The sequence below is a fragment of the Podarcis muralis genome, chromosome 13, assembly GCF_964188315.1.
Source record: "Podarcis muralis chromosome 13, rPodMur119.hap1.1, whole genome shotgun sequence".
In the NCBI taxonomy this organism is placed as follows: Eukaryota; Metazoa; Chordata; class Lepidosauria; order Squamata; family Lacertidae; genus Podarcis; species Podarcis muralis.
This window is the reverse complement of record NC_135667.1, coordinates 45,749,189-45,767,737: the sequence shown is the minus strand read 5'-3', so window position 1 is coordinate 45,767,737 and position 18,549 is coordinate 45,749,189. Positions and strand designations below refer to the sequence as shown.

At 45.9% G+C, this 18,549-nt stretch overlaps 1 protein-coding gene across 5 annotated transcripts in view; it reads right to left on the bottom strand.

Annotated features, from left to right (window-relative positions):
• Positions 1 to 7,371, bottom strand: part of MARCHF10 (membrane associated ring-CH-type finger 10) — a 33,396-nt gene extending 26,025 nt beyond the window's left edge. For 2 of the 5 annotated variants that reach the window (XM_077917521.1, XM_077917525.1), the window contains exons 1-2: positions 6,834 to 6,955; positions 4,763 to 4,847 (exon numbers count right to left, since the gene is read on the bottom strand). The gene's annotated coding sequence lies outside the window, so the exon portion shown is untranslated. Of the gene's footprint in view, positions 1 to 4,748; positions 4,848 to 6,475; positions 6,601 to 6,833; positions 6,956 to 7,197 lie in introns of those variants that run through there. The other 3 variants (XM_077917523.1, XM_028751737.2, XM_077917522.1) reach the window with 3 other exon arrangements.
• Positions 7,372 to 18,549: the final 11,178 nt, after the last annotated feature.

Sequence of the window (18,549 nt, the reverse complement as noted above, 5' to 3'; positions counted from 1 at the left end):
ACAGGTAAGGTCGAAAAGGATGCTGCTGTTTGGCTCCAAGCAGAACAAACCTTATTTCTTACAATTAGAGTTTGTTTGTTTTTAATATGAAGAAAAAATAAATTATTATCTATACTGTGACATGGGTAGATGCATAAATTATACTATTTAATGCAGTGCTTCCCCCCCCCCCCATAAAAATGTTTAGGGGTACTCCCATTTTCCTACTCACATTGAAATACTGCCCCTCAATAGGGCCAAACTTAGATTCACAAAACGTTTAGGGGTATGCGTACCCCCCCCCACAGAAAAAAGCACTGATTTAATGTATCTATCTATGTCAGAGCGTAGAAGTATTAAGAGTAACGCAGTTAATATAAAACTACTTCTATTCAATTCTGCCAAATAATTTATACATCTTGTAATTTATCCTCACAGCAAATGCAATGCGGGCAGAGAGAAAGCAGTTCTGATTTTTTATTTATTAAAACAATGTAGACTGCCTCCCATTCAAGGAACCCTGAAGCAGTTCACCCAATCAAATTCCAACACCCAAATGTTACAGACATATAAAAATCAAATAAAGATTAAAATACACAATCTAGCTAAATAAGATCAGCATCAAACCATAAGCAATGTCAAGGACATGCACAATATGTGGGAAGAGGATATTCCAAAGAGAAGGGCTCTATCTGTTGCATCTGTGTCACTGCTTACAGAGAAGGCTTACAGAGAAGGCTAATATACCATTTATAAGAGAGTGAACATAAAAAGTAATTTCATCCTAGGGACTTGCCATTTACTTGCCAATGACCATGGCTGTGATATCCCTCGAATGGTATCAGCAACTATAACACCACCAACATTGTTCATTACACAACTGTTATGCGGCAATTTTTAGTGATGCCTTTAAGTCTCAATAATAATAATAATAATAATAATAATTTATTTATACCCCGCCCATCTGGCTGGGTTTCCCCAGCCACTCTGGGCGGCTTCCAACTGAATATTAAAAACAGTACAGCATCAAACATTAAAAACTTCCCTAAAGAGGGCTGCCTTCAGATGACTTTTAAAAGTAAAATAGTTGTTTATTGCTTTGACATCTGCTGGGAGGGCGTTCCACAGGGCAGGAGCCACTACCGAGAAGGCCCTCTGCCTGGTTCCCTGTAACCTTACTTCTCGCAATGAGGGAACCGCCAGAAGGCCCTCGGCGCTGGATCTCAGTGTCCGGGCTGAACGATGGGGGTGGAGACGCTCCTTCAGGTATACTGGACCGAGGCCGTTTAGGGCTTTAAAGGTCAGCACCAACACTTTGAATTGTGCTCGGAAACGTACTGGGAGCCAATGCAGATCTCTCAGAACTGGTGTTATGTGGTCCCAGCGGCCACTCCCAGTCACCAGTCTAGCGGCTGCATTCTGGATTAATTGCAGTTTCCGGGTCACCTTCAAAGGTAGCCCCACGTAGAGCGCGTTGCAGTAGTCCAAGCGGGAGATAACTAGAGCATGCACCACTCTGGCAAGACAGTCTGCGGGCAGGTAGGGTCTCAGCCTGCGTACCAGGTGGAGCTGGTAAACAGCTGCCCTGGACACAGAATTAACCTGTGCCTCCATGGACAGCTGTGAGTCCAAAATGACTCCCAGGCTGCGGACCTCAATAATATGAGATCATCATCCAGACACTGGCACCAAGCTACAGCAAGAATGCTCTCAACTGAATCATCTGTTTACTTAGGAACTTTTTCACAATCTCACAAGCCTTGAATTCCTGGCTTTGGGTAATCTGTGGTGTTTGCAGGGATTCTTGTGGTTCATTGCTAGTTTTAGACTTGTTCAGCTTCAGCTCATTTCTACTGCTTCCTGCCAGCTTTTCCAAGCTGGACACTCTTCATTCCCTAGATTATCAAATTATCGTTTTGTTGGGTTCCTGGACGCATTGGGGTTAAAGGTGGCGAATGAGTTGCCCAGGCTGCCTGGATGGCAATTTATCTTGCCACCAAGCGGGTGGCGCTGTGGGTTAAACCATAGAGCCTAGGACTTGCCAATCAGAAAGTCGGCGGTTCGAATCCCCGCGACGGGGTGAGCTCCCGTTGCTCGGTCCCTGCTCCTGCCAACCTAGCAGTTCGAAAGCACACCAAAGCGCAAGTAGATAAATAGGTACTGCTCCAGTAGGAAGGTAGACGGTGTTTCCGTGCGCAGCTCTGGTTCGCCAGAAGCGGCTTAGTCATGCTGGCCACATGACCCGGAAGCTGTACGCCGGCTCCCTCGGCCAATAAAGCGAGATGAGCACCGCAACCCCAGAGTCGGTCACGACTGGACCTAATGGTCAGGGGTCCCTCTACCTTTACCTACCAAGCATATAGGGATCATGTTGAGCAATTTTTACCAAAATTTTCAAATCTAAACTGATGGCATAGCAGTAAATCTGTGGGAAAGCCAGAACATCCATAAATTAACTGTGTTCTTAAAGCAATATTTGGATCGTGGCCACAGAGGGCAGTTGTCCTAGTTCAGATACTTATTTGACATGCAATCCATATTCACCAGCAACTGAAGGGGGAATCCTTACCAGAATGTAAAGTTCAGCCTACTTTTCTGCAGTCCCAGCTCCCTGATACTTGTCCCTAACAGGGCTTTTTATGTGGTAGCCCCAGATTGTGGCACTCCCAAGTTTTGTTCACCAGGCACCTGCATTATTATTTTTTAAGGCGCCTTGCAAAATCTACCCTCTTCTCTCTAGCATGGATTGGCAACCAAGAAGTCTCAGGATCAAAACTGGGTCTGAAACCATTCTGAAATGGATCCACATTATTAGTTTCATTTAAAAGTGTATTCAGTTCATCAGCCACCATCAATTTGAATACTATGCCCATCCCCAGGCATATTTGAAAATGTCAAATCATTAACTAGGTCAGTAGGGTTTTCTAAAATGTGTTTGCCTCTGTCAAAGAAGGGGAAAGATCTCCTCTGACAAAGATGCTCTTTCTACCATGCTAATAAGGCTAGCCAATGTCCAATGACTTACTATTCGTTAGCCAACAAGGGCAAGAGTCAAGAGGGCGTATTATGGCTCAGACTTCTTCAAGCACTTGTCTGCCTAAGAAGATAAAAAGCAGACCTTCCTGTATGTTTTATAATCCCTGCCTTAAGTTTGAACTGACATTTACATAGCTCAGGCTAAGTGACTGTTAGTGCTGAAAATACAGCCATACTGTGACAAGGCAATTGAGACCAAAGAACAAATATCAAATTGCATCCCTCAGGTTCCATGAATGACAGCTGATGAATGCTAAGGTAAATCCATGTCTGATATAATTAACTCTTTATTTTGTAGGTAAAAAGAGTGGCTATTTAGTAAATAACAGAAAAACATACAGGGATATAGAAGTGATGATTTTGGTTACTTTTTGTTGTTAGATGTATTAATGTAATATAATGTGCTGAAGGTATTATTTCCTAGCTTTTACTTAACTTTCATTAACATTAATACATATTTGTAAGGTCTTTGCTTATTTAAAATGAAACACAGTGAAAAATGAAAAATAAAACCCTGTCTGGCATTATTTTGAAATGAAACATTAGCTCGTTGGCAAGAAATATTCAGATTGACAAAGAGTTCAGAACTAAAATAACTGCCATGTCCGAGACTCCTGTTTAGGTAAAGTGATCTTAAGATATTCCTTTATTAACTGAAACTCAAACAATTAGGTGTTATAAAATGTACTTTTGTGTACATGACCCAGTAAACAAAAATACATGTGAAAGCAGGTTTCTCCACATAGAACTGAAACAAAAACTTAATAGCCCATGTACAATCCTATGACTTTACTCCTTGAGTTACCCATGTAGTATTCCATGGGATTACCATATGGTAACCTATGAACAATTGCAGGGCAGTCCTATATATGCTACTCATATTTAAGTTCCAGAGTTCAACGATGCTCGTTCCCAGGAAAGTGGGTATAGTATAGCAGCAGTTAGTCACTGCTTCTCGGTGGTGTACCAACCTTCTGCTGATCTCATGCTTCTCTAACTCAGAGCCACAATGCTGTGATACTAAGATAATTTAGAAATGTAAAATGTTTAACCAAAAATATTTCCTCCACTTCAAGCAACTCTGGAAAAGCAAACCATCAATCCAGTCTCCTGCGCCTTATTTCAGTTCCACACAATAAGGGTCATAGTTTGTTAATGGGTGCTGGAACCTCTGCAACTCATTAATTGTTCCAGTTTGCTTTTCTGTGCTCCTTAATCCAGTGGTTTTCAACCAGTGCGCCGTGGCACCTTGTGGTGCCTTGAATGAGGGTCAGGAGTGCCAAGGGCGAGACTGGCCTCTGTCCCTCTTTCCTTCCCTCCCTCCTCTGATACCCTATTGCATCTCTGCCTCCCAAAGGCTTGCACAGCTGTTTGTTGCAGCAGCCCTAGCTACAAGCTTTCCAGGCGCATGGTGCCTCAGGGCCTGGCCAGGGGTTGCTTCCCAGGCCCCTGTAGGGCACAGTGAGGAGGCACCTTTATTTGGGGCAGAGGGTGCAGCTCAGAGACCAGGGGCAGCAGCTGCGGCTGTCCAGAGGACTCCCAAGGAGAAGGGAGAAGAGAGGAGGTTGAGGGAACACTCTACAAGGGAGGGTTCGAAAAGGGGTGAGGGGCTGCCGGCTCTGCAGGCAAGGGGTGACATAACTGGGCTTCTGAACCCCACAGGGGTGCCAGAGGAAGAATTTAGTTGGTCAAGGGAACCTTGGACCCAAAATTGTTGAAAACCTCTGCCTTACTCTAAAGCACTCACGCTCAGGATCACTGCAGCTGCTGTTGCCCTCTCATTGCGGCGCTCTACTGTGCAGAATTGGTTCTCTGGAGGCAGGTTTGCCACACTATGTACAGCAAAAGGAAAGGGAGGAGGGAGAAGGAAAGGGAGACAGAGAGGGGAGGAAAGGGCATGGGAAAAAATGAAAGACGATTATATAAGAGAGAAGGCAGATACGGCGTTTAAGTCAACCAGGTACTATGGTTCTCTGAAGTCTAAACATTCTGTTTCCCTTGGCTCTTCCAGTGACTTAACAATATTCCGAGAACTATGACATGTCACAGGTTGAAACAACTCCCCTAACAGATATTTCTGTCCAGGGTTACTAAACTGAGCAGGATGCTCAGTAAACACTGCTATAAGTTGGCCCTAGAGATTATGGCAATGAATAATGCCATGAGAAAAAGACATACATTTTGCAATCATAAAAATGTGGCTATAACATGCAGGATAAGCACACCAAGAACTAGATAAAATTCAAGTTTATAAAGTTTGGAAATTGAGAATATTTGGATAGCATATCCTGAGCCCAAGGAATTTAATTATCATGGGTGCTACCCATTTGGTAAGTCAATGCTGGCTCAATTAATACAAGTTTGTAGATACAGAATAGTTCACCCCTGGTTGCTGTACTGAAAGGTAATGGCCAGAGTTGTCACTAAATTAGTTGCAAAACCACTTTCGATGAGATAGAAATAACTCAGAAAATGAGATTTTAACAAGAACTTTACTAGTACAGAAAGACATTCTGGCAGCCATGGGCAGCAGAATTTATGGTACAGTGGAGAGGATTTGGGGTGACTAAGTTTGCCAAAGAAGCAGGAGGTGCAAGTCTCTCCTTAACCCCCTCTCCACTTTAACCAAGTTTCACCTTTCCCAAGGAAAACCTGGTTTGTTAAAAAGCTGTTGCAAGCTACCCTTTTGCAACATCTGCGGGACCCATTTGTGATATGAAACATCCTAAGTGGGGACACCTAGGCATATTAGGAGAAGAACCGCTGATTGTGCTCATATTTTACAGAACAGTGTTGTGGGGAGAGCCTGGGGTAGGGAGGAAGAGGGTGTCCAAGCTTCTTAGAAGATGGGAAGGCGAGTCCGTCCTGTCACCTCCCCCCCAAATTAGGAAGGGGATTGGATCTCCCTCACGTATATAAAAATGGCTGTGTAAAAAAACATTTTATATAATATAGGGGAAATGTGTAATTTGGACCAGAGGCTGCTCCCCAGCAGGGTGTATTGTGTGTGTGTGTGTGTGTGTGTGTGCGCGCGCGCACGCACGCCTGTGTCTTTCTCTGTGTGTGCCTGTGTCTATTTTTGTGTGTGTGTCTGTCTGTCTGTCTGTCTGTGTGCATGTGTATCTGTGTCCGTCTGTGTCTTTATATGTGCGCGCGTCTGTGTCTGTCTATCTGTATGTGTTTGTGCGTGTCTGTGTCCGTCTGTGTCTTTATGTGTGTGTGTCTGTGAGTGTGTGTCTGTGTCCATCTGTGTCTTTACGTGTGTGTGCGCCTGTGTCTGTTTCTGTGTGTCTGTGTGTGCCTGCCTGTGAGTGTGTGTCTGTGTCTGTCTGTGTCTTTGTGTGTGTGTGCCTGTATCTGTTTCTGTGTGTGTGTGTGTGTGTGTTTAGGTGTGTGCGCGCGTTTGTGTCTGTGTTTTAGTGTGTCTCTGTGTGTCTGTGGTGCACCTGCTTGTGCCCACCTGTGCCTGGGTCTTCTTCCCTCTGCAAAAAGGGGAGCCACCACCAACATGGCCATGGGGAGACGAGACCTCCCCCTCAGCCGCCTCCCCAGAGGAGGAAGAGGTCGGGTTAAACCCGGGCGCCCCGCCCCCTTCTCCCCGCGTGGGGGGGGGGGAAGAGCCCTTCACTTCAGGTAGGCGGGGGGGGGGAGGCAGAGTCAGTGTCTCCAATAGACGCGAATGGGGACGAAGATTTCCCGCGTTCGCCCCGCAAAGGGGCTGACGAAGGGGCGCTTGGAATTAATGTGGGGGTGTCGGTCAAGCCCCCCGCCCCACCCCCAAGGGAGCCCCTCCTTCCTTCCCTCCCTCCCCCCCTCACCTTTCCTTTCCCTCGCTGCCTCCCTCACGCGCGCTCGGGCTCTCCTCCCTCCCAAAGCGCCGGCGGGCAGCGTCTCTCCCGTTTCCCTAGCAACCTCCACGGTTCCGGTTGGGAGGGGGCGGGGAGGAGTGCGCGCGCGCGCGCGAGCGGGTGGGCGGGCGGGCGAGCGAGCAGGCGCGCTCCCTCCCGGCGTCAATACGTGAAAGCAGCACAGAGAGCTAGGAAAAACAAAGAGAGCGGCGAGTCTGTCAGATAGGACTGCCGAGTTCACGTGGAATAAACATTTTTCTTATTCTTATTCCTATTCAGGCCTCCCATGTGAAAACTGCCCTAACTATAATGCTGTTACCATTATGACACGTACCTGGGAAGAAATCCCCGCTGAACTCTGTGGGACGATATTTCTAGATGTGTGTAGGGATGCTCTGTAATAAACCAGTGGAATAATATAAGTTTTTGGCATGGGTGTGATGGGGCAGTGGTGTGTCCGTCTGAAAACGATGTTTATTATTTGTTGGTCTGTGGTAAATTCATATACCACCCTTCATCTGTGCACCATAGGGCGGTCTAAAGAATAGAAACGCAAAAATACATAAACAAACAATAACTCCCAAATCCACCCCACACAGGGCCATAAAGGTAAAGGTAAAGGTACCCCTGACCGTTAGGTCCAGTTGCGGATGACTCTGAAGTTGCAGCGCTCATCTCGCTCTATAGGCCGAGGGAGCTGGCATTTGTCCACAGTCAGCTTCCAGGTCATGTGGCCAGCATGACTAAGCCGCTTCTGGTGAACCGGAGCAGCGCACGGAAACGCCTTCCCGCCAGAGTGGTACCTATTTATCTACTTGTACTTTGACGTGCTTTTGAACTGCTAGGTTGGCAGGAGCAGGGAACAAGCAACGGGAGCTCACCCCGTCGTGGGGATTCGAACCGCCGACCTTCTGATCGGCAAGCCCTAGGCTCTGTGGTTTAGACCACAGCGCTACCCACGTCATAAAGGGCCATATATTATGTAATTAGCCAAAGCCCTTGGGAGAAGACGGATGTTTTCACCCAGCACCTAAAGATATGTAATCAAGACACCCGGTGAGCATCCCTGGGGAGAGCACCCCACAAGCAGGGAGCCACTACAGAAAAGGCCCTGCTCTTGTGTTGCCACCCTCTGACTCTCTCGCAGAGGTGGCATGGTGTCTCAGTGTCTTCATTATGTAAACTACTAATCTGTCAACATAATATTGTATTATACCTTGTAATTGTCATTCGCATCCGTCAGTCTTGAGAGACAGTGGAAGGGAGTGCGCCATGGGGGGGGGGGGTGAAGTCAAACCATTGGAGAGTTACAGCGCCTGCTGCAGCTGCAGAAACCAACACAGAAGAGACATGTTTTATTGCAGCTGCGGCAGATGAAAGCGTCCGGTTGCGCTGATGCAGGTGTAATGTGGCGTTTCTTTCTCGGTGTTCCCCCCCAGTTGTCATGTCTCCTCAGTTCACTGCTGTGGGTACACAACCTGATTGCTTCCAGGCAATGCGGTGGTCATCTGCAAGGGATTGCCACAAAGCAGGGTTGATGTTGACAGACTTCATGCCATGTTTGTATAAAACTTTGTAACGCAGGGTGTCCGTATATTATATATACACTGTTGGCATTGTTGAAGGAATGACATAATCCCGGGCATAGTCATCGAATAGTTGTCACCTGTTGGTAGCGGACCATTCAAAATTACCGTATTTTTCGCTCTATAAGACGCATCAGACCATAAGACGCACCTAGTTTTTGGAGGAGGAAAACAAGGGGGGGAATTCTGAATCTCAGAAGCCAGAAGAACAAGAGGGATCGCTGCGCAGCGAAAGCAGCGATCCTTCTTGCTGTTCTGGCTTCTGGGATAGCTGCGCAGCCTGCATTCGCTCCATAAGACTCACACACATTTCCCCTTACTTTTTAGGAGGGGAAAAGTGAGTCTTATAGAGCAAAAAATACGGTAGATAGCACTCCTGTCCGAGACAAAGAAGTGTGGTTGCTTGCCCAAGAGCACCAGGAACATGTAAATATTACTACAGTATTGTCTTACTTGATGGGTGTAAAGTGGAGCTCAGGGAAGGGTAGGGGGCAAGCCCTGGTACTCAGGTTACTGCCACATAGCCCTTCCCTTATGTGATGTAACGATGATGTAGTTGTGATGTCGTTTTATGGGTCTTACTGGTAATTTTGGAAACTGACAGAAGTTTGAACCCTCCTTTGTTCTGGCCTTCTCTCTGCTTCTCCCATGTGGAAGTGCTGTTGCAACAGTCTTGTTGAATAAAGATCAAGCCTACTGGCTGCTGTTTTGCTCCTATATTCTTGGCTAGCATCTTTGTTTGGTAATCCAAAGTGAGCCCAAGGATTTTCCTTCAACAGCATCCCTCTGTCCCAGTGTGGTGTAGTGGTTAGGAGCGGTAGTCACGTAATCTGGGTAACCGGGTTTGCGTCTCCGCTCCTCCACATGCAGCTGCTGGGTGACCTTGGGCCAGTCACACTTCTTTGAAGTCTCTCAGCCCCACACACCCCACAGAGTGTTTGTTGTGGGGGAGGAAGGGAAAGGAGATTGTTAGCCGCTTTGAGACTCCTGAAGGGGAGTGAAAGGCAGGATATCAAATCCAAACTCTTCTTCTTCTTCTTCAAGAGACAATGGAGTGCACCTCCAGGGGTGAAGTCAAACAATTGTGTTAGCAGCACCAAAGTGACCCCCTTGGGTGCGTATGGAAGTCTTGGGCTGCCCAGGCGACAAGACCCCACTCTCGGCCTCACCAGTGGTTCAAAGGACAGCAGAGCAATGCATTTGGCACCAGCTTGGCTGAAGGAGTTGCCGGAAGGAGATGTACAAGGCACCATCCAAGTGTCGTAGAGACTCCACTCTGGATTTGTGTAGAGTTTGCTCTTTAGCCTTTTTTTTTCTGACAGAGATATCCCTCCAAGGCAGTGGAGGTTTAGGATAAGAGTTTTGGGTGTTAGGGTAGGTGTAGCACCTCTGAAGGGGGAAACATCATGCTCCTTTTGCAGTGTAGTCATACCTCATATTACGTCCGCTTCGTGTTACATTCTTTCAGGTTATGTCCTGTGGCGACCCGGAAGTACCGGAAAGGGTTACTTCCGGGTTTCGCTGCTCACGCATGCCCAGGAGCACAAAATGACGTCATGCGCATGCGCAGAAGCAGTGAATCGCAACCCGCGTGTGTGCATATGCGCCGCTGCGGGTTGTGCTCTTTTCATGTTGCGAACGGGCCTCCAGAACGGATTCCGTTCGCAACCAGAGGTACCACTGTAGTTTGTCCACCTTTGGTTTCTACCCTGCACTCAACTCTCACCTGTCAGCATATATATTTCAAAATGTAAAAACCAGGACACCCCGAAAGTTATTGAGTTTTTTTGAAGGAATGCCGAAAACCCTGATTTTTCAATTTACTTCCCTAAGATCCAGGACAAAGCACCGCCTTTCAGAAATTTCCCCTGGAATTCAATTCCGCCTCTGAAATCCTGGTAATGTATGGCAGCCCTAGCCTACAACAGTGGCCAAACCCCCAAGAAGGGCTTTGACAAATGGCTAATAAGTTGATAAATGACTTTCAAATGACAAATAAGAATAAATAAAATAAATAAGTATTTAACGGTATTTTGTGTGTGTGTGTGTATTTGCTGCCAGTTGCATGAAGACCTTCATGTGACAAGTGACTAATAAGGTTAATAAGTAAATTAAATAAATAAAATCTTGATGGTTGTGTGTGTGTTTGCTGCAAGTTGCACAGAGACTTTGAGAAATGGAGCAACCAATAAGTTTAATAAATAAGTAACTAAAACAAAATATTTGATCCTGCTTCTGTTTTCATCTTGGGCGCTCGCGGTGCTCCCCAAAACCCCGTGTTTCTCCATTGCTTTCTATGGGCCCCCAAGGGCGGCGAGGCGGGATAGCCTACTGAATATTGTCTTCTTCTTTTTTAACTCTCCGTTTCGTATTACTCTACATTTTTTCTATCTCTGTGGCAGGATGCGCCGGGGGGCGGGGCTGACTCCGGAGGGCCGGGCTTCAGCAGCTGCGCGCGGTGCGTCAGGAAAGAGCGATGAGCCAATCAGAGAGCTGGGCGGGGAACAGCGCCGCGGGGGCGGGGGGAAGAGGAGTGAGCGAGCTGGGAGTGAAGAGGAGAATATTGGACGGGAAGCATCGCATTTTGATTGCTGCTCGAAGGCTTGCAGCGCCGACGTTTGCGCAAGTCAGCCGTCGTCATCATCTCTACGCAGCCAGGGACCAATGTGCAGCTCAAGTACAGAAATACAGAATGCAGAACGAATTCATATAGCTCACCTGGGATTATTAGGTGGGAAGGATGGGATGAGAAACCAAACTTCCGAGGAAGGCTCCCGTTGAGTAACACTTTAAAATAAATTTGCAAATGTGCTAAAATCAAAGAAGACAGCAAAATAAATAAATATTTATTTCCTCAGGGTGCCCACTGATCAACAACCCAAGCAATTCATTACAAAAGGTATTAGACATTTAGGTAAAGGTACCCCTGACCATGGGGGACGCGGGTGGCGCTGTGGGTTAAAGCCTTAGCGCCTAGGGCTTGCTGATCGAAAGGTCGGCGGTTCGAATCCCCGCAGCGGGATGCGCTCCCGTTGCTCGGTCCCTGCTCCTGCCAACCTAGCAGTTCGACAGCACGTCAAAGTGCAAGTAGATAAATAGGTACCGCTCCGGCGGGAAGGTAAACGGCTTTTCTGTGCGCTGCTCTGGTTCACCCGCAAGATCTTGCCCCAAATCAGTACTGATGCCACAAGATCCTATCCCAAATCAGTACTGATGCCAGTACCACTTCTCTGACGACAGCAGCAGGTAGCGGCGGCAGGGCTGCTGGTGCTGGTGGCAGCTGGCAGGGCTGGGCGGCACTTCTCATTTTGCCTCGTGTGGCGAGATGGGACACACCTCCACTGTGTGTATTTTAAAACAACAGCATGTTCATGAAATGAATTCAAACCCAGTGCATATGTCAACTGTAGAACAGGTACAATTTTTTCAAGGGGGAAATGGCTCCAAATGCCAACTTCCAAGCTATCCAAAACAATGTCACGCAACTGTTGATATGCGTGATGTAGTGAGAAACAAAACATTCACAAACCCTGTATCCAATCCTGATAATAAACAATATACTGTGACAGGGGGCGGGGTGGGGGGAAGAGAGAGAGAATCCTGAAAAACCAATTTATTTGTTTATTGCCCTGTTTATTCCTCAAAATAGGTAAAGGTAAAGGGACCCCTGACCATTAGGTCCAGTTGTGGCCGGCTCTGGTGATGTGGCGCTCATCTCACTCTATGGGCCGAGGGAGCCGGCGTACAGCTTCTGGGTCATGTGGCCAGCATGAATAAGCCGCTTCTGGCGAACCAGAGCAGCGCACGGAAACACCGTTTACCTTCCCACTGGAGCAGTACCTATTTATCTTCCCACCGGAGCAGTACCTATTTATCTACTTGCACTTTGACGTGCTTTCAAACTGCTAGGTTGGCAGGAGCAGGGACTGAGCAACGGGAGCTCACTCCGTCGTGGGGATTCGAACTGCCGACCTTCTGATCGGCAAGTCCTAGGCTCTGTGGTTTAACCCACAGCTCCACCCGCGTCCCCTCAGAATAGGTAGCAGAATGCAAATGGTGATTCTGTGTACCAGTTCTGTTACCAATGCCAGGTAATGTGTGAAATGGATAGAGAGGAAGTTGGCATGTTGCAGGGTTTGTCATGTGGATTATTGCTTACAAATAGCAAAATGTAGACTCTTTGGAAGTTTGGTGACTTTGGTAGTCTTCTCATCTGTTCCTATGCAATGCATCAATTCGATTGGTTCTGATCAGGGGTTGGGAACCACAGGCCAAATGTGACCCTCCTCAGGAGTCTTCCCGGGCCACAACATGCATTAGTGCTGCTCCAGACCCTCTCAGGTGCTTTTGCTGGGGTGGCATTTGTAATTGAACTGTGATAACACCACTTCAGGGACGCGGGTTTTTGTGTGAAAAATAGGTTTCGGCTGGGAAGGAGTTAATAACATTTCAAATAATGTACTGATCTCATTGCTCCTATGTGTATCTTGTCTAACATATGCCCCTGCATAATAATCAATTCATTATTTCATTATTGCAGGCGTTTCGGTTCTAAAACATTGTTCTTGGGTATCTCTGACACATCCCACTGTTTTTTGCAACAATTTTATTTATAAAAGGGATGCGCTGGCCTGTTCTCTCTGTTTTTTGCACCATCCCTATCCAAAGTGTTTGTTCTCACTTATTCAGTCTCACTATTTGAATTCCTATAGAACCATTGCTTTTTGAAGCAATTTGAATCATGATTTGTTTTTCCGATCTACAGAAGGAGAATATCTGCCATTCACATATAAAGGTAAAGGGACCCCTGACCATTAGTTCCAGTTGTGACCGACTCTGGGGTTGTGGCGCTCATCTCGCTTTATTGGCCGAGGGAGCCGGCGTACAGCTTCAGGGTCATGTGGCCAGCATGACTAAGCCGCTTCTGGCAAACCAGAGCAGCGCACGGAAATGCCGTTTACCTTCCCGCCGGAGCGGTACCTATTTATCTACTTATCTACTTATTTATCTATTTATCTACTTGCACTTTGATGTGCTGTCGAACTGCTAGGTTGGCAGGAGCAGGGACCGAGCAACGGGAGCTCACCCCGTCACAGGGATTTGAACTGCCGACCTTCTGATCGGCAAGCCCAAGAGGCTCTGTGATTTAACCCACAGCGCCACCCATGTCCCATCGCCATTCACATATAGAGCACAGCATAACTTTATGAAGACAGTATGAAATGTTGTCATAGGGTGTATGGTATATTTAAATACCTTAAGAATATGTGTTTGGGTGCTTTGATACGTTTGTGGAATTTATAACTTCCTCAGCTTGCTGTGTGAGAGAGCAGCAATTGCAGTCGTTTTTATTTCTTCTTTTGTGTAGGTTTTGTTGTAGAACGCCTTGCAGCCGTCTGATTGCGAGTTTACAAATGCCTGAAATAAAAGCAAAATGAAAATAAGTAATAAAAGCAAGTGCTGCTTCTAGAAATCAAGCAGAATGTTGAAGGTCATTAGGATTCAGATAGAACAGTAGGTAATATGAAAATACAAGTCCCCAAAATGGAATGTGCACAGCTAGTTCAGCAACCCACTCTTAGCTGGGTGTCCCAGGACACAGACAGGCCAAGCATTTGAAACTTAGCCTACATTTGGTTCTGCAGTTGTCTTTGTTAAGTTGTGGGTGAACATATCAGACGACACAGCGATTCTTCAAACAGCTCTTGTTTATTCACAGGCCAGAACAGAACTGAACTGAAGGGTTCAGTCAGCCTGCTTATATAGAGCTCCAGTACAACCTAACTGTAACAATTTTCTAAAACTATCCAATCACTGAACGTCACTTTCTATCCCTTATTTGCATAACTATCTACAGATTCCCCTGCTGTCCCAGGGTGAGAACTCCAGTACATAACAGTCTTTGTCATCTGTGCAGGCGCAAGAGGGACTGAAACCCGCTGCCTGTGCTGCTGTAATGCGTCAGATCCCTGAGACACCACTTTGGAGCATGGATGGGGAATCTGTGATCTTCCATCTCCTATTTCCCCTCACCACTGGCTATGCTGGCTGGTACTCATGGTGGGAGTTAGGAGTCCAACAATATCAGGTTTGCTACCCCTGCGTTAGGGCTTGTTGTTGTTTAGTCATTTAGTCGTGTCCAACTCTTCATGGCCCCATGGACCAGAGCACACCAGGCACTCCTGTCTTCCACTGCCTCCCACAGCTTGGTCAAACTCATGTTAGTAGCTTCGAGAACTGTCCAGCCATCTCGTCCTCTGCCGTCCCCTTCTCCTTGCATCCTCCATCTTTCCCAACATCAGGGTCTTTTCCAGGGAGTCTTCTCTTCTCATGAGGTAGCCAAAGTATTGGAGCCTCAGCTTCAGGATCTGTCCTTCCAGTGAGCACCCAGGGCTGATTTCTCCTCCAGCACCATAATTCAAAAGCATGAATTCTTCGGCGATCAACCTTCTTTATAGTCCAGCTCTCACTTCCATACATCACTACTGGGAAAACCATGGCTTTAACTATATGGACCTTTGTAGTTAAGGTGATGTCTCTGCTTTTTAAGATGTTGTCTAGGTTTGTCATCGCTTTTCTCCCAAGAAGCAGGCAACTGTTAATTTCGTGACTGCTGTCACCATCTGCAGTTAAGGGTACTATGGAAAAAACTGAGGAGCCATGCTGCATTAGACCAAACAAACATCTAGTCCAACAGCTGTTCTCTCATAGTGGCAAATGAAATGCACACATGATAAGGTTACCAGATGTCCCTGTTTCCCAGGATTTACAAGTCAGTCCCCATACAAAATCCATTGAAGTTGAAAAGTGTCACCGGATTCATTGAAAAAAATCTAGTAACCTTAACCTATGAAGTTCACATGCAGAGCATGAATGGGATAGCTCCCACCCCCTCTGCTGCCATGTCCTCTGGCAACACTCTGAAGATGGACAGACGCAGTGCTTTTTGTCTGCGTCTATTTTTGCTCCTCACCAGCCTTACATCTCATCTTATTACAGGGTTCGTATGAAACCCTCTTTCTCTTTCAAAACCCGCCATCGGCAGCCTGTAATTTAAGCAACGAGAGACCTGGACTTCTCGTCCCTTTCTTTAAACTTTACATCTACTGTGATGGGGAATTTCCGTCCCTTGTAATCAGTTACTTTGACAGAGGCTTTCAATAAGCCCCCAGCCACAGAGTAGAAATAGGCTTGTCCATTTACCAGAACAGATAAAGTCAATGCCAGACAAGGGAAATAATTTCCCCCCTGAAAGAATATATGATTTAGGGCAACATTTTTTTTCTTTTTAAAGGGGGAACTATCTCCAGAATTCCGTTGTCAAATTCCACATACATGCACATTTTTTAAGATAGTGAAGTAGCAAAAGACTGGTAATGCGATCCCCATGCATGTTTCCTAGGTAGGAAGATAGTTTTGTTGTGTTCAATGAAGTTTATTCCCCCAAGCAAGTGTGCCTGAGACGAAAATCCTACGCATTTTACCAGGAAGCAACTCTCATTGCATTCAGTGGATCCTACCCCTAGGTAAGGGGCCTGATCCTGGACAGCATTTGTGTGAGACTAACTTGGGGGGTTTATTTTTGAGTAAGCATCCTTCTGATCGTGCTGACATCATAAACCAGGAAGATCTTGCCTCCGTGTCCCCGTTAAGTAATAATACTGGGCTATCAACCTACTCTGTTTGAACAGTTGCTGAGACTGGGTTAGTTTCTAGTTACGCATTTCTAGGGATTATCCCAGAGGGGGGCTAAATATGCAAGTGGGTCATTCAGATCTGGTTTTTACGTGTATGTGTGTGATTGAAGAAGAGAAGAAGAGTTTGGATTTGATATCCCGCTTCATTGAGAGCCAGTGTGGTGTAGTGGTTAAGAGCGGTAGTCACGTAATCTGGGTAACCGGGTTCGCGTCTCCGCTCCTCCACATGCAGCTGCTGGGTGACCTTGGGCCAGTCACATTTCTTTGAAGTCTCTCAGCCCCACTCACCTCACAGAGTGTTTGTTGTGGGGGAGGAAGGGAAAGGAGATTGTTAGCCGCTTTGAGACTCCTGAAGGGGAGTGAAAGGCGGGATATCAAATCCAAACTCTTCTTCTTCTTCTTCATCACTACCCAAAGGAGTCTCAAAGCGGCTAACATTCTCCTTTCCCTTTCTCCCCCACAACAAACACTCTGTGAGGTGAGTGGGGCTGAGAGACTTCAGAGAAGTGTGACTAGCCCAAGGTCACCCAGCAGCTGCATGTGGAGGAGCCGGGAAGCGAACCCAGTTCACCAGATTACGAGTCTACCGCTCCTAACCACTACATCACACTGGCTCTAACATGTTAGGTTCCTAACATTCCAGGTTTTTTAATATATTTCTGCATGCCACCCCAATCTCTGAGCGCTGCAAGACTCCTGGGGTTCCAGGCATTTATTGAGGGTCCGGTTTCCTTGGAACCAGGGACAGCAAATATCTCATATGTGCTGTGTTGAGATCCCTGAGGGAACAACTAATCCGAACCAGGTTGTTAAAATTTGGAAAGCCCTCAGCATGTAGGAACTGGTAGAATCAAACATGCTTTTCTCATTTGGGTTGCCAGAAACAAAATAAAGAGGTTGCAGTCAGGTGAGGAAAAAACAGAAGCGAAGGAGGAGCAGGGATAGCAGGCAACCACCAAAATGTCACCACACATGACAAACCTCTCACCCACCCCCAAAAAACCACCAAAGAGCTTTCACGTCAACAGTGTCTGTGGGTGTATATCACATGTTATTATTCCTTGTTTAAATTTTCCTGGGAATCTGTAAATCCACATTAAATAAGGAAAAGATAAGGGCTGGCATTTTGATGACGACTGTTAAGTTGTGGGTGAACATATCAGACGACACAACGATTCTTCAAACAGCTCTTGTTTATTCACAGAACAGAACAGAACTGAACTGAAGGGTTCAGCCAGCCTGCTTATATAGAGCTCCACTACAACGCAACAGTAACCACTTTCTGTAACTATCCAATCACTGAACATCACTTTCAATCCCTTATTTGCATATGTGGACCTGAGTGAAAACTATCTACAGTATCCCCCTGCTGGCCCAGGGCGAGAACTTCCGTACATAACACCGATGACATTATGTGGACAAAACAACAACTTCCAAGTAGCACTGATTCCACCATAAGCTTCTACCTGGAAGAACCTTGGGCAACAAGGTTGTCTTGGGCAACAAGGTTTGGGACTAGCTTGAAACCTGGTATTCTTTTTCAAGCAAAAGGGCCACCTTTCAAGTTTCTTTGAATGGGCAGAGACCACAGAAGTTCCCTGAGTTCCCTCATGTTTGCAGATTTCTTATGGTGGCTGTTGTTCAGATTCCCATCTTAGACTTGGATTTTATTGATACTGTCTAGAGTCTTATGATGAATCATGCGAAACTGAAGATGTTGTGATGGCTCAGGGGTCCAGGGTGGAGTTGTAGAACCACACGCTCCTTGTCTTGGAGAATGTGAAAATACTTCATTTAAACAGCCACCAGCACTCATCACTTTGGGCTAATGAGAAATGTATTGCAAAAGATCTAAATAAGCCCCCCAATATACTTTACGAACTAAGGAAGATAAAAACTCTCTTAATAAGTAGGGTTGTGTATGAATTTATTCTGAAGGATAGATTGTAATAAAACAAAAATGTTTACAGAAATCAGAGTTTCGAAGCATTTAATTTTTTTTTTAAAAATAAAGCATTTAAAATATGATAATATACACTCTTAAATCCTGGTCGTTCCCAATGTGTTTGTGTCAGGAAGCTTTTAGTTCTTGGTGGCAGAAAAAAGCTTTACATTCACCCAACTTTACTAGAGAGTGTATAAATTTGGGGAAATAACTTTAAAAACCGCAATACATAAGGAGAAACAAAAATGTGCATGTTCAACAAAATTGTATATAAAAATGTATATGTTAGGCAAAACCTGAACCAAATGCTGGTGAATTTTCATGATGACCTTTAAAAAATAATAAATGCAAACTGATATAGAAATGTGGAGAATGGAATTTAAGATTGAAAAAGTGAGAAACTAGAATTGACAAGTTTGCCCATCCCCATGTTCACCCTATTCTAAGAAAAGAGGGAA